A 13,276-nucleotide genomic window follows, 5' to 3' on the forward strand; every position below is an offset into this window, starting at 1 on the left:
TCCAAAAATTTGGCACCAAGACTTCTGGCATATGCAGCATTATGCCTATCAATTGGATATTCATTAGTTCTGAATTGTTAATTAGTGAGATTACCTTATAAAAGTGCAATTGGATTCTGTATTATTATTTGATTTTTTCTGTACTCGTGCACTTGTTGGTGGTATACACCATCAGGGGGTGTCCTGCAGGGCCTGGTACAAACATTTCAAACTTTTGTGGGCAAGGTAAACAGTTCTGAATACTGTAAGAGTCTTACGGAGCTATGCTTGCTAAACCTGCCTTTAGTTTTATTCTATAGTTTTTACTAAAACACCAGTCTTATAAAGGCAAGCCTTATTTTCTTTTAATTGTTCATGTACGTTAATGACTACTAACATTTATAATCTCTTCTTATGTAGATTTTATTCACTCGAGACCAAGGAAATGAAACAAACAAAAACGAAAATGGAAAACTCACAAAGAATGTAGACAAATTATTCAACAACGATAATGAAGAAATTACAAAGAATGAAGGCAAATGATTCAACAATGATGAGAACTTGAAGATGATTAGTCTTAACTTTTGAAACATCTATTAATTATTGTAATGAATTATTATTTCTAATATGCAATTATCACGGATATGTAATTTTTTTTAATGTTATAATGGTGATATGTCCGGATTGTGATTTATGATGAATTTTTCAATTTTGGTTATTGTTGTATACTTATGATTTAGATATTAATTTATGTCCAACTTGTTCTACATTGTTATCAATGAAATAAATTTTTTTATAAAAAAACTGTCCAACATTTCCCACCACATTCAAGCCATTTCCTACCACATTCAAGGTATTTCCTACCACATTCAAGCTAAACAGTGGTAGGAAATGGTTGGTAGGAAATGCTGATATTCATGTCTTCTGACATAAAACCTACCATTCATCAATCAAAACCTACCAGTTATGGTAGGAAATACTCACTCAAAACCTACCAATTTTGGTAGGAAAAGGTCTTTTCTGTGTCAATTACCACGTGGCAGGACACGTGGATGGGTCCACATGCCAACTCATCAATCTGACCCCAATTTGTATGACGTGGCAGCTGACATGGCAGGTGACGTGGCCACCCATGTGGCGTGCCACATGGTCGGCCACTTGGCAAGTGGGACCATTTGAGATACAAACACCAATTCCTACCACAAAGCAATTCCGACTGGAGCAAATCCCACCAAGCCTTTTGGTAGGAATTGCCCCCTTTTCCTACCAGAAATAGCCCATTTCCTACCAAAACGCTGGTAGGAAATGGTCGTTTTTCTTGTAGTGCCGTTCTACCATAATCTTTTGCTGGGCCGGTGTGACGCTATCGTGCCGTAAATCCGCATTATTATTATTTTGTCCCCTTTGACCCATGTCTACTCAGATTTGTTTATAAGCGCATCCCCAATTGCCTCATACTAATGTAGTAGGTAACTTGCTGCTTATTAAATTCTCATTACAACCTCTCGACAACTAGTATGAGATACTCAACCCTTAATGATCTCTTCCTTCACTTATCCGTCCTGGCACGTGTAGAATTTCTTAAAACTATATTTTACATGTTTCATCAATTGTGCTTCATACGACTCTACAGTAAAGCTATGGGATGTGGAATCAGGGAGTCTACTCTAATCTACAGCTTGAGTAGTCACAGGTCATACATGTAAAATTTGTATTATTGAAATCACCATTATTAATAAACAATTTCCTTCACTTCATTATTTTGTTATCTGAATTTTAAATAAATATATGTAACATCTTATCCAATGCACTAATTATACGTATCCTGACTGCAACTTACTGCTTTCTAATAGAAACTTTTTGTAACATGCAACCTGTATATTCAATTGCTTTTAGCCCCAATGATAACTACTTAGCCAGTGGGTTGCAGGATAAAAGCAAGCATATATGTCTGGTCTGTCAAGGAGGCAATGATCGTAAAAATGTATATTATAAAAGGAGAAATCTTTGAAGTATGTTGGAATAAAGAAGGTGATAGGATAGCAGCTTGTTTAGCAAATGGTGAAGTTTGTGTCTTCGATTTCGAGTGTAGACCGAACTAAGTTGGTTGTTTAATCCTGTCTTCGAAAACAAACCAACCCTTTTTTTCGTAGAGCCGTTTATTGTAATTTGAAAGTGATCCAAGGCTTCCGTGATCGAGTCCCATGGAGTTGTCTTGGAAACTGCAATATTTGGAAGTGTTTTCCAGATTATCTCAAAAAAATCAAATCTCTATGTATCTTCAGGTTGGAATTTGAATAACTTCCCCGTCTCCGAGGCTCTATTCTTTATTTCGAAAAATGTTACATTTCCGGGATTCTGGTGCCATGACTTTATGTTGGCATGTGTTTTTAATCATTTTGCTGGGTAATTGTCTTAAATCTAAACTTTTAATCTTCTCATAGAATCTATATTAATTTAATATCGAGAAGTTATATTGTTTAGACTTAAGAAAATTCCTCAACAAAATGATGAAAATCACATTCCAACATAAAACCATGGCACCGGAATCCCCGAGAAGTCACTGTTGGGTATAATTCTAACTACACAGCAACAATGGGCAGTTAAATCAATTGGATGGGGAAAACGATACGTGGTCCAGTCAATGGTAGTAGTACCACCAGAACCAAAATCAGTCTCAATAATTTTAGGAACATCAGTTTCGTTAACCATCTTGCTAATTAACTATATATAACAATAATCTCTTCAAGATTGTTAGGTATAATCTTAACTACACAGCAACAATGGGCAGTTAAATATATAATAACAAGAACATGGCAAATAACCAACTAACGAAATAAAACACGAAGGCAATAACAAAATATAAAGACTGTAATTGACAAAGAAAGTAAAGAAAACTTATCTATTATCGCTTTCCAAATTCTGATAAGAAAAAGAACACAACAACTGAGTCGCCAAATCCTTCAAGAGGACTTGACTGTTCTTGAAGAGATGGGCAACTATCTCCAGCAATAGTTCAATTTAAAGAGTCTTAATTTGGGATCAAGGATGCAATAGTAGAAGAAACTGCTGATCAGACTCAAAATCCCGATGGGAAAAAAAAGAGATGCGAATCCTCAGTCGAAGATATTTAAGATGAATTTTGGAAAATTAGTGAGAAACCAACGGATTAATTTAAAGTATGTCCAACTTTTATTTTAGTCAGTTTTCTTGTAATCATTTGAAACCTTTAAACATTACATGATGGTGGTCCTTTGATATCTAAAGTATAATATGAAGTTGTCTTGAAAACTACAGTATTTGGAAGTGTTTTCCAAATGATCTCAAGAAAACCAGATCTCTATGTATCTTCAGGTAGGAATTTGAATAACTTTCCTGTCTCGGAGGCTCTATTCTTTATTTTGAAGAATGTGACATTTCCGAGATTCTGGTGCCATGACTTTATGTTGGCATGTGTTTTTAATCATTTTGCTGGGTAATTGTCTTAAATTTAAACTTTTAATCTTCTCATAGAATCCATTTTTATTTAATAGCGAGAAGTTAAATTGTTTAGACTTAAGAAAATTTCTCAACAAAATGATTAAAATCACATTCCAACATAAAGCCATGGCACCGGAATCCTCGAGAAGTCACATTCTTCAAAACTAAGAATAGAACCAGGGATATGGGAAAGATATTCAAATTCCAACCTGAAGATACAGAGGGATCTGGTTTTATTGAGATCATCGGGAACCACTTCCAAATACTGCAGTTTCCAAGTCAGCTTCATAATATACCTTGGATATCAAAGGAGCATCATCATGAATGTGTAAAGATATTAAAAGAATACATGAAAACCGATTAAAATATGAGTTGCGCATAATTAAACTTCATCCTTTGGTTGCTTAATAATTCGCCAGTATTCACCTTCAATATCTTCGATTGAGAGTTCCCATTTTTTCTTTATCGGGACTCTGAGTCTGATCAGTACTTTTTCCATTATTTCATTCCTGATCCTAAAATAAGACTCTTTAACAGTTTAATTTAAGATACCTGGATTTAGGGCATCAGGTTTGTTTTGCCTTATTTAATTTCTTTATACATACTATTTAACGAAATATGATGTCCATGATTGAAGAATTTACTCATCTATCCAAAGCTGTGACAAACTCATTACCCCTGCCCTTGCCACAGAAGTCATTCTTAATCAGATGATCATTTCTAAAAGAGACATTGTTATGTGACACAGTTATTTTCGTTCCTCTGTATTGATTGAATTGACTTTAGTGATTAGATGACCAGGATATATGTGCAGTAGCATTTCTTCCCTGCTTTGTAATTATGCTCAATTATTATTATTTTTAGAATTTAGTATACCTTGCTGCGACGTTCATGTAAACTTACTTGCCCATAATCTGGTAAGAGATTTAACTTCTTCCGTTTCTAGACGAACTAATAAAATAATCTGCTTTTCTATTTTTTTGCTACTCAGAATTTAGTGAATGCAGTCAGGTGGGATCCTACTGATCAGTTACTGGCTTCATGCTCAGACGATCACACTGCAAAGGTAATTTATTCAGTGTGTTACCATGTCAAAGTATTCCAATATATTCCTATCTCATTGTTTCTTGTTGATTCCTAATGCATACAGATACTATGTTCATTAGATATTAATTTAATTGCTCATTGTATTACTCGTAATGGTTATTTAAGCCGTAAAGAGTTTAAACTCATATAACCATGTTGCAGACCCGGAGCATGAAACAGGAAACCTGCTTACATGATTTGAAAGGACACAGCAGGGTACTTCTTCACACCATCCTAAATCGGCTTCCTCCTTTCGTAGTTATATTATTTATTTGAACTCTTTTTAGTTTATATTTGTAATTATATAAATTAAATCTTATACTTTTTTTCTAATCTTATGCTCTTTTTAGTTTAAAGTATAATATGGAACTGTCTTGGAAACTACAGTATTTGGAAGTGTTTTCCCGATGATCTCAAGAAAACCAGATCTGTATGTATCTTCAGGTTGGAATTTGAATAACTTTCCCCGTCTCCCTGGCTCTATTCTTTGTTTCGAAGAATGTGACATTGCCGGGATTCTGGTGCCATGACTTTATGTTGGCATGTGTTTTTGATCATTTTGCTGGGTAACTATCTTAAGTTGATACTAATTATCTTCTCATAGAATCCATTTTGTTTAATAACGGGAAGTTAAATTGTTTAGACCTAAAATAATTACCCATCAAAATGATGACAACAACATTCCAACATAAAGACATGGCACCAGAATTCCGTAGAAGTCACATTCTTCAAAACTAAGCATAGAACCTGGGAGATGGGGAAAGATATTCAAATTCCAACCTGAAGATACAGAGGGATCTGTTTTTCTTGAGATCATCGGGAACCACTTCCAAATAATGCAGTTTCCCAGTCAGTTACACACTATACCATGGATATCAAAGGTGCATCATGTAATGTGTAAAGATATTAAAATATGAGTTGCACATATTTTAACTTCATCCGTCGGTTGCTTAATAATTCGCCAATATTCACCTTCAATATCTTTGATTGAGGGTTCCCATCTTTTACTTTATTGGGACTCTGAGTCTGATCAGCACTTTCTTCCATTATTGCATTCTGGATCCTAAAATAAGACTCTTTAACAATTTTATTTAAGATAACTGGATTTGGGGCATCAGGTTTTTTTCTTCTTATTTAATTTCTTTATACATACTATTTAACAAAATATGATGCCCATTACTGCAGAGTTTTCTCATCTATCTACAGCTGTGACTAATTCATTACCCCTGCCCCTGCCACAGAAGTCATACACACATTCTTAGTCTAATGATCATTTCTAAATGAGACATTGTTATTTGACACAGTTATTTTCTTTCCTCTGTATTGATTGAAATGACTTTAGTGAGTAGATGACCGGGATATATCATATATGTGCAGTAGCATTTCTTCCCTGCTTTGTAAGTATGTTCATTTAGTAATTATTTTTAGAAGTTAGTATACCTTGCTGCGACATTCATGTAAACTTACTTGCCCAAAATCTAATAAGAGATTTAACTTCTTCCGGTTCTTTACGAACTAATTGTTAGAGTAAATTAATTTGCTCATCAAAAAAAGGAAGAATAGAGAAGTGTATTCCAGGATTTTCTAGAAAGATTAAGAGAAGATGAAATTCATGTATTCACCTAGAAAATGCAAGAGTCAGTAAAACAAATTGGTATCACAGCCTTGAAAGTAATGAGTAATTCATTTCCTTTTGTTGTTCTTAAACTTACAAAGGAAAACTATGGTCATTGGTGTCTCCGTATGAAAGCTCAGGTAGGCTCACAGGAAGCATGGGATATTGTTGAGAAAGGTTATGATGAATCTGAGAATGAAGGTACCCTGAATCAGAATCAGAAAAATGCCCTTGGAAAAGCCCGCAAGCAAGATCAACAGGCTCTCTCAATCATTCACATTGGCTTTTAGATGAAGCCATGTTTGAGAAAGTTGCTACAGCAGCAAAAGCGAAAGAAGCCTGGAAAATATTACAAAATAATTTTAAAGGAATCGACAAAGTAAAAAAGTTACGTCTTCAAACTCTTCGTGGTGAATTCGAAGCATTAAAAATGAAGGAAACCGAATCAGTCCAAGATTACTTCACAAGAGTGTCACAAGTGGTAAATCAAATGAAGCAATTTGGAGAAAAAATCGATGATGTACGTATTAACGAGAAAATTCTCAGATCTCTTAATACCAAGTTACGATTTGTGGGAGTTACCATTGAAGAGGCAAGCGACATTGATACGATGCAAGTGGATCCACTCATGGGGTCATTACAAGCTTATGCAGAAAGGGTATTAGAGAAAGAAGAACCTGATTCTCATGCTCTTCAAACCAAGGTCTCTCTTGGAGAAAATAAAGAACAAGATCAATTTCAAAAAGAAGGTCAAAATCATGGACGAGGAAGGGGCCATGGCAGAGGAAGAAGTGCAAATTTTAGTCGTGGTCGTGGTCGTTCTACAGAAGGCCAGACTTTTCATAGTGAAAGAATAATGACTTAGTCAAGAGGACGTGGCCGTGGAAATCAAAGAGGAAGAGGACGCGGTTATTTCGAATGCTTTAACGGCCACAAACCTGGTCATCTTTCAAGTAATTGCTGGAACAAAGAAGAAAGGAAAAATAATGCTAATTTTGTGAGTGAAAATAAAGATCAAGAAGATGATACATTATTGCTTGTTTCACATGGAGGAGATCGTGAAGATGTCTAGTACATCGATAGTGGCGCAAGCAAACACTTGACAGGTAACAAAAATTTATTTTCTAAATTATATGAAAATAAATATGGAGAAGTCAAAGTTGGTGATGGAAAATCATACCAAATTAGTGGTATTGGTGAAATAGAATTTAAAACAAAAGAAGGGAAGGTTGAAAGGATGTCAGAAGTTTATTTTGTTCCTGGCTTAAGAAACAATTTACTCTGTGTAGGGCACCTTTTAAAAAAGGGGTATGATATTCTTTCATGATATGGCTTGATACTTGTCAAGAAAAAATCAAGTTATTGCTAAAGTTAGAATCAGTTCAAACAACCTCTTCTCACTCACACTGCACAGTCAAGATATGCCTTGTTTTGCTGGCATTGACAAAAGAACTTCCAAGTTATGGCATGATAACTATGGAAACTTGGAGATACTTTCAAAAAAAGGATGGTGATTGGATTGCCAAAAATTGATCATTTTGATGACGTGTGTGAGACGTGTCAGTTTGGGAAGCAACATCGAACTTCTTTTCCATCTCAGTCCCCTTGGAGAGCAAAAAGGCCATTACAACTCATTCATTCTGATCTTTGTGGCCCGATGTCGGTTTCATCTTTAGGAGGTAATCGCTATTTTATGTCTTTTATTGATGATTATTCACTTAAAGTCTGGATATATTGTCTCAAAGAGAAATTAGAAGCTTTCGGGAAGTTCAAAAATTTTAAAGTAAAAGTTGAAAATTTATTGGATTTAAAATAAACACCTTACGAGCTGATCGTGGTGGTGAGTATATTTCAAATGAGTTTGAAAAATTTTGCAGAGATAATGGCATCAGACATGAACTGACAACTAGATACACACCTCAACAAAACGGTGTGTGTGAGAGAAAAAATAGGACAATCATGGAGATGGCAGGATGTCTTCTCAAAACAAAGAATTTATCCCAGAATTTTTGGGCAGAAGAAGTTTCTTGTGCAGTCTATCTTATCAACAGATCACCAACAAAGATTTTAAAAAATTGCACTCCACATGAAGCATGGTATGGGAAAAGACCAAATGTTTATCATTTAAAAGTTTTTAGGATGTGTTGCTTTCTCTCACATTCCAGGTGCTATGAGAAATAAGTTAGATGACAAATCAGAAAAATGTATTTTTATTGGATACAGTGAGAGAAGTAAAGCATACAGGCTGTATAATCCGGTAACAAAGAAAGTGGTGATAAGTCGAGATGTCCGTTTTGATGAAAATTCTGCATTTGATGATGTGGAAGTTGAAAGAGAAAAGCATCCAATCTATGTGCCTGAAGATGATGGAGAAACACCTGAAAGTACGGGAAGTAATGATGATCAACCAGATAGCCCAGTAAAAAAAATGAAAAGTCTTCTAGAATTGTACGAGGTGACCGATGAAGTTGAACAAAATGAAGCTATGTTCTTTGCTTTCTTTGCAGGAGAAGATCCTATTTCTTTTGACAAAGCAAATCAGAGTGAAATTTGGAGAAAGGCCATGAAGGGGGAGTTTAACTCCATTCAAGAAAATCAAACCTGGGAGCTTACTGATTTTCCAGCAAATAAAAATTCCATTGAAGTAAAGTGGATATTTAAGACAAAAATGAATCCAGATGGGTCAGTCAACAAGGACAAGGCTCGATTAGTGGCAAAAGGATATAAGCAAAAAGAAGGAGAAGATTTTACATAAATTTTTGCTCCCGTTTCGAGACTTGAAACAGTTCGTTTACTAATTTCTCTTACAGCCCAAAATAAGTGGAAGTTATTTCAAATGGATGTGAAGTCGGCTTTTTTGAATGGTGTTCTTAAGGAGGAAATTTATGTGAATCAACCAGCAGGATTTGTCAAGAAAGAAGAAGAAAATAAAGTTTATAAGCTAAAGAAGGCTTTATATGGGCTGAAACAATCACCACGAGCTTGGTATAGTCAGATTAATTCTTATTTTCAGAAATGGGGTTTTCGAAAATGCCCCTATGAGCATACTCTCTACTTCAAATGTGACTCTCAAGGGAAATTCATGGCTGTTAGTCTTTATGTTGATGATCTTATTTTTACCGGAAATGATGTCAAGATGTTGAACGAATTCAAGCACTCAATGATAGCTGAGTTTAAGATGACTGATTTGGGAGAACTTCATCATTTTCTGGGCATCGAATTTCATCAGTCCACTGGAGGAATATTTATTTCTCAGCAGAGCTATGCGAAGGAAATACTTCAGAAATTCAGGATGGAAAATGCAAATCCGGTTTCTACTCCATGCATCACAGGTTTAAAACTATCTAAAGAGGGGGAAGGTAAACTTGTGAATTCGGCGATGTTTAGGAGCCTTGTTGGGAATTTGATGTATCTAACATCTACAAGACCCGACATCATGTATGCTGTTAGTTTAGTGAGCAGATTCATGCAGAAACCCTATTCTAATCATTGGGAGGCTGCCAAGAGAATTTTAAGATATGTTAAAGGGACACTTGATTATGGAATTTTCTACAAAGCTAATGTTCCTGTTAACCTCATTGGCTATACTGATAGTGACTTAGCAGGAAGTACTGATGATAGCCAGGAAGTACTGATGATAGCCGAAGCACTTCTGGATATATCTTTCATCTTGGAGGAGGTGCAATCACTTGGAGCTCAAAGAAACAAGCAATTGTGGCACTCTCAACTACTGAATCTGAATATATTGCTGCATGTTATGCAGGCTGCCAATCGGGGGGATCTAAGAAGAGGCACGGGGGACACGTGCCCCCCCTAATTTAAAAAAAAAAAAATTACCTCCGTGATTTCGGAAAATATTTGTGAGTGCCCCCCTAAAAATTTGAAAAATAAGGGTGCCCCACGAACCTTCAAAATTTAATTTAAGTTGCAGCAATTTATTAAAATTAGAAAGCCCTAAAAGGTAATTTACACATATAATTATATTAAGAATATGAGTTAGATATAATATAAAAGCAAATTGTTATTTTATCAATTTAACTCATACGGTGGTCTTTTATGTGTTCTCTCTTCTGTACTTGTACTTACTGTTTCTCTTTCTTTTACCTAACAATCGAAAGCAAGCAAACTTCTCATAAATCATATATGTGTGATTGAAGCCTACAAACTAATATCCATATATCTATAGACTATAATACTAATAGATATCACTTCTTCCTTTTCCCCCTTACCTCACCTCCCTCTCTCTCCCCCGTCTCTTTCCTCTCGCTCTCGGTCTCACATCTCTCTCTCTCTCTCTCTCTTTCCCTCTCTCTCTACATATATATTACTATCTCTCCGTCTTACATTATCTGTCACCATCTCACATTATTTCTAATTAGGGTTCCAATTGAACCCCAAATTGAAGAATATCTACGATTAATCAAACTCAAGCTTCGAGAAACCTAATTTGTGAAGAATCTGGCTTGGTTTCATTGTTCAATTGGATTTTGTTTATTCTTCATCTTGATTTATTTCCTAATTATTATTGGGTTTGGTTTTTAATTTTGTTTTTTTTCTTTTTTCAACAGATTTGGAAGTTCATTGAGCTTCTTCAACATTTTGGATTCAATTGAGATGTCTTAATTTCTTCTCCTCCTCTCATACGCCGTTGTCATTATCATCATGTTGTTGACTATTTTTAATCATGATTAGGAACGTTATCTCGATCTCTCTCTTTACCAACAACAAGGTTTGCTTTCTTTCCTTTCATTCGGATCCCAAATAAACATTATATATGCCTTTAATTTTATTTTCTGTGTATATATGTGGCTGTTATATTGAGTACCTCAACTATTTTGTTGCCTATGCTCTTGTAAGGCAGTGGTTTCAAGTTTATATCAGTGCTGCGTCACCAGATGATGAGTAGTTGTTAGATGCTCTGGCTTGGTTCCTAACAGACTCGTTTACTAAACAGTTTTTGGGGAATAATGAAGCATGCTATAGGCGGTACAGGGCAAATTGTGTTGTCTGCAAATCAGATGACAGTGCAGCAACTTGTTTTCCTTGTTTGTTGGTAGCGGAGAATAGATAAAGTGAATTTCTGGCCTTGAATATACTTGTTCATCAACAGATACATTTGCTAATTTCTTCCTTTTTATGATCATCGACTTTGTCAAAATTATTTAATCAAGCCTTGGAAACTTTAATTTCTTTCCTGACTAGAAGTTGGTACTTTAAAAAATTGTATTTTTCAGTTCTATGGCAAAAGGATGAGAGGAGCTGAAGAAACCAGACCTAAGGTCAGTAAGCTGCAACACCAATGGCTGATCCTTTCTCTAGAGATATCCTTGCAGAAATTCTAAAAAGACTGCCTCTGGTATCTGTGCTTCGGTCGAGGTGCGTTCAGAAATCATAGTATCATCTTATATACCACACACAGTTTTGGTTCGTTCAAAATCATGGTATTAACTTCCAAATGATTGGACTGTTTGTTTTGGTGCTATTTGGGGGGGGGGAGGTTCTATTCCACACGCAGTTACCAGGGTATGCTTTGTTTGAACTTGTAATCATTTTGATTGATTAGAATTTTATTTAGCAAAAAGAAAGGAAAATAACAGGTGTTGTCATTAGAACTATTGTGAACTAAAGTGTTGATGATAATTGATAAATAATATGTTGATTTCTAATTTTCTGCATGTAGGCATGTTATATACTGAAGCTATATCGATGCCAGTGAAAGCATAAGTCTGTCATAGAATGTACTTGCTCGTTCTACTCAAGTCTTTGTCAAGGTATGGAGAAACGTCGATGATATGTTTAATTTGACGCAAACTGTAGTTGAAATCGAGCCTCAGTTCCTATATTATCTTTAGAATATCAAAAATAAATATGGAATGGATTTAATAATCACAATGATGGGTTTCTGTAGAGTGTAGACCAGTTGCTAGAAGCATAAACTAAGTGCACACTGATTTTGCTAATTTTACTTGATTTCTTCATAACATACTTGAACCTGTATTTGCATAGGGTGCAACAAAAATGCATATTCAGGCAACCAGTCCAACTATCCAAACCAACACAGGTAATATATTTGTTGCACTTGTAAATGTCAGATTGTAAGAAAGCTATCATTTTTATATATTAAATAGATCACATGTATTACTGTGATGTTAAAGAGTTTGTAGTCTGTCTGCAAAGGAATGCTAAACTAGCTATAAGTCTGTTTAGTTATAAGTCTCTAACAATTATTCTATGATGTGCTTAAATTTTTATTTATATTTTGGTATTCTTTTGCTTGAAAAATGATATCATTCTAAGATGTTTATAGTTAAAAATATTAACTTAATAGTTTAAATCGAAAAATTGTTATTCATATCTATTCCATCATAATCCTGGCATGTATGTTGTTTAGATATATATTCAATGTGATATATTTATAGTTTATGGTTAGAGTTATGTCTCGAAGAGCCTTCATTTCTTTATATGTAACCACTTTGTTTGCTGGTTTAAGCTAAAATTATTGTTCATTTTTACTTTTCAGCGGCTTAATCTTGCTGAAGATGTTGTCAGAGTACATTGATATGAATGATTCTTTGTCAGCGCTTTCTACCGAAATTGTGTAGCGTGTTGTTGAGCTCTTGAAGTTCTTTAACATAAAGACTTGCCAGCTTGTCCTTGGTGTTGGGACCATGCATGTATTCTACATAAGACAGTAATTCGCCCTTCTGTATGACTGCAGTGTACTTTGTACTATTAAAATAATTTGAAACGATATGCTAGTCATTTAGCCCACTGATGACATATGTTTATAAGATGATTTTCTTTTGTTTTGTGATATAAGTTTCACACTTGATAGCCTATTTATTTGAATTGAAATAGATGTCAGAGCCGTAAAGGAAAAGAATGGTGTTTACATTCCATATGAAAGATTCACACAGGATGAAACTAGAAAGAAGGTAACCTTTTATAGACATTACACAAACAGTATTGAATACTATATAGTCAATCTCTGTATCCATGTTTTGAATTTTGAAGACAACATAGTATTATTTCTGTGTATGTTTTGTAAATTACTTCCAATCAATTATGATATGAAAGCATAACATCAAATGATAATGTCAACGTTGCCAAGTAGTT

General features: G+C 34.8%; 1 long non-coding RNA gene across 3 annotated transcripts; it reads left to right on the forward strand.

Annotated features, from left to right (window-relative positions):
* Nucleotides 1–10,353: 10,353 nt before the first annotated feature.
* LOC141703199 (uncharacterized) lies at nucleotides 10,354–13,072 on the forward strand. 3 transcript variants are annotated; one of them, XR_012567404.1, is made up of 6 exons: nucleotides 10,354–10,626; nucleotides 10,729–10,889; nucleotides 11,395–11,536; nucleotides 11,841–11,931; nucleotides 12,167–12,221; nucleotides 12,681–13,072. It is a non-coding gene; the product is annotated as an uncharacterized LOC141703199 (long non-coding RNA). The 3 variants fall into 3 exon arrangements; XR_012567405.1 differs by lacking the exons at nucleotides 10,354–10,626; nucleotides 10,729–10,889 and adding an exon at nucleotides 11,195–11,232; XR_012567403.1 differs by lacking the exons at nucleotides 10,354–10,626; nucleotides 10,729–10,889 and having other exon boundaries at nucleotides 11,258–11,536.
* The last annotated feature ends 204 nt before the right edge of the window (nucleotides 13,073–13,276 follow it).

This window comes from Apium graveolens, unplaced genomic scaffold, assembly GCF_009905375.1.
Source record: "Apium graveolens cultivar Ventura unplaced genomic scaffold, ASM990537v1 ctg6327, whole genome shotgun sequence".
Classification (NCBI taxonomy): Eukaryota; Viridiplantae; Streptophyta; class Magnoliopsida; order Apiales; family Apiaceae; genus Apium; species Apium graveolens.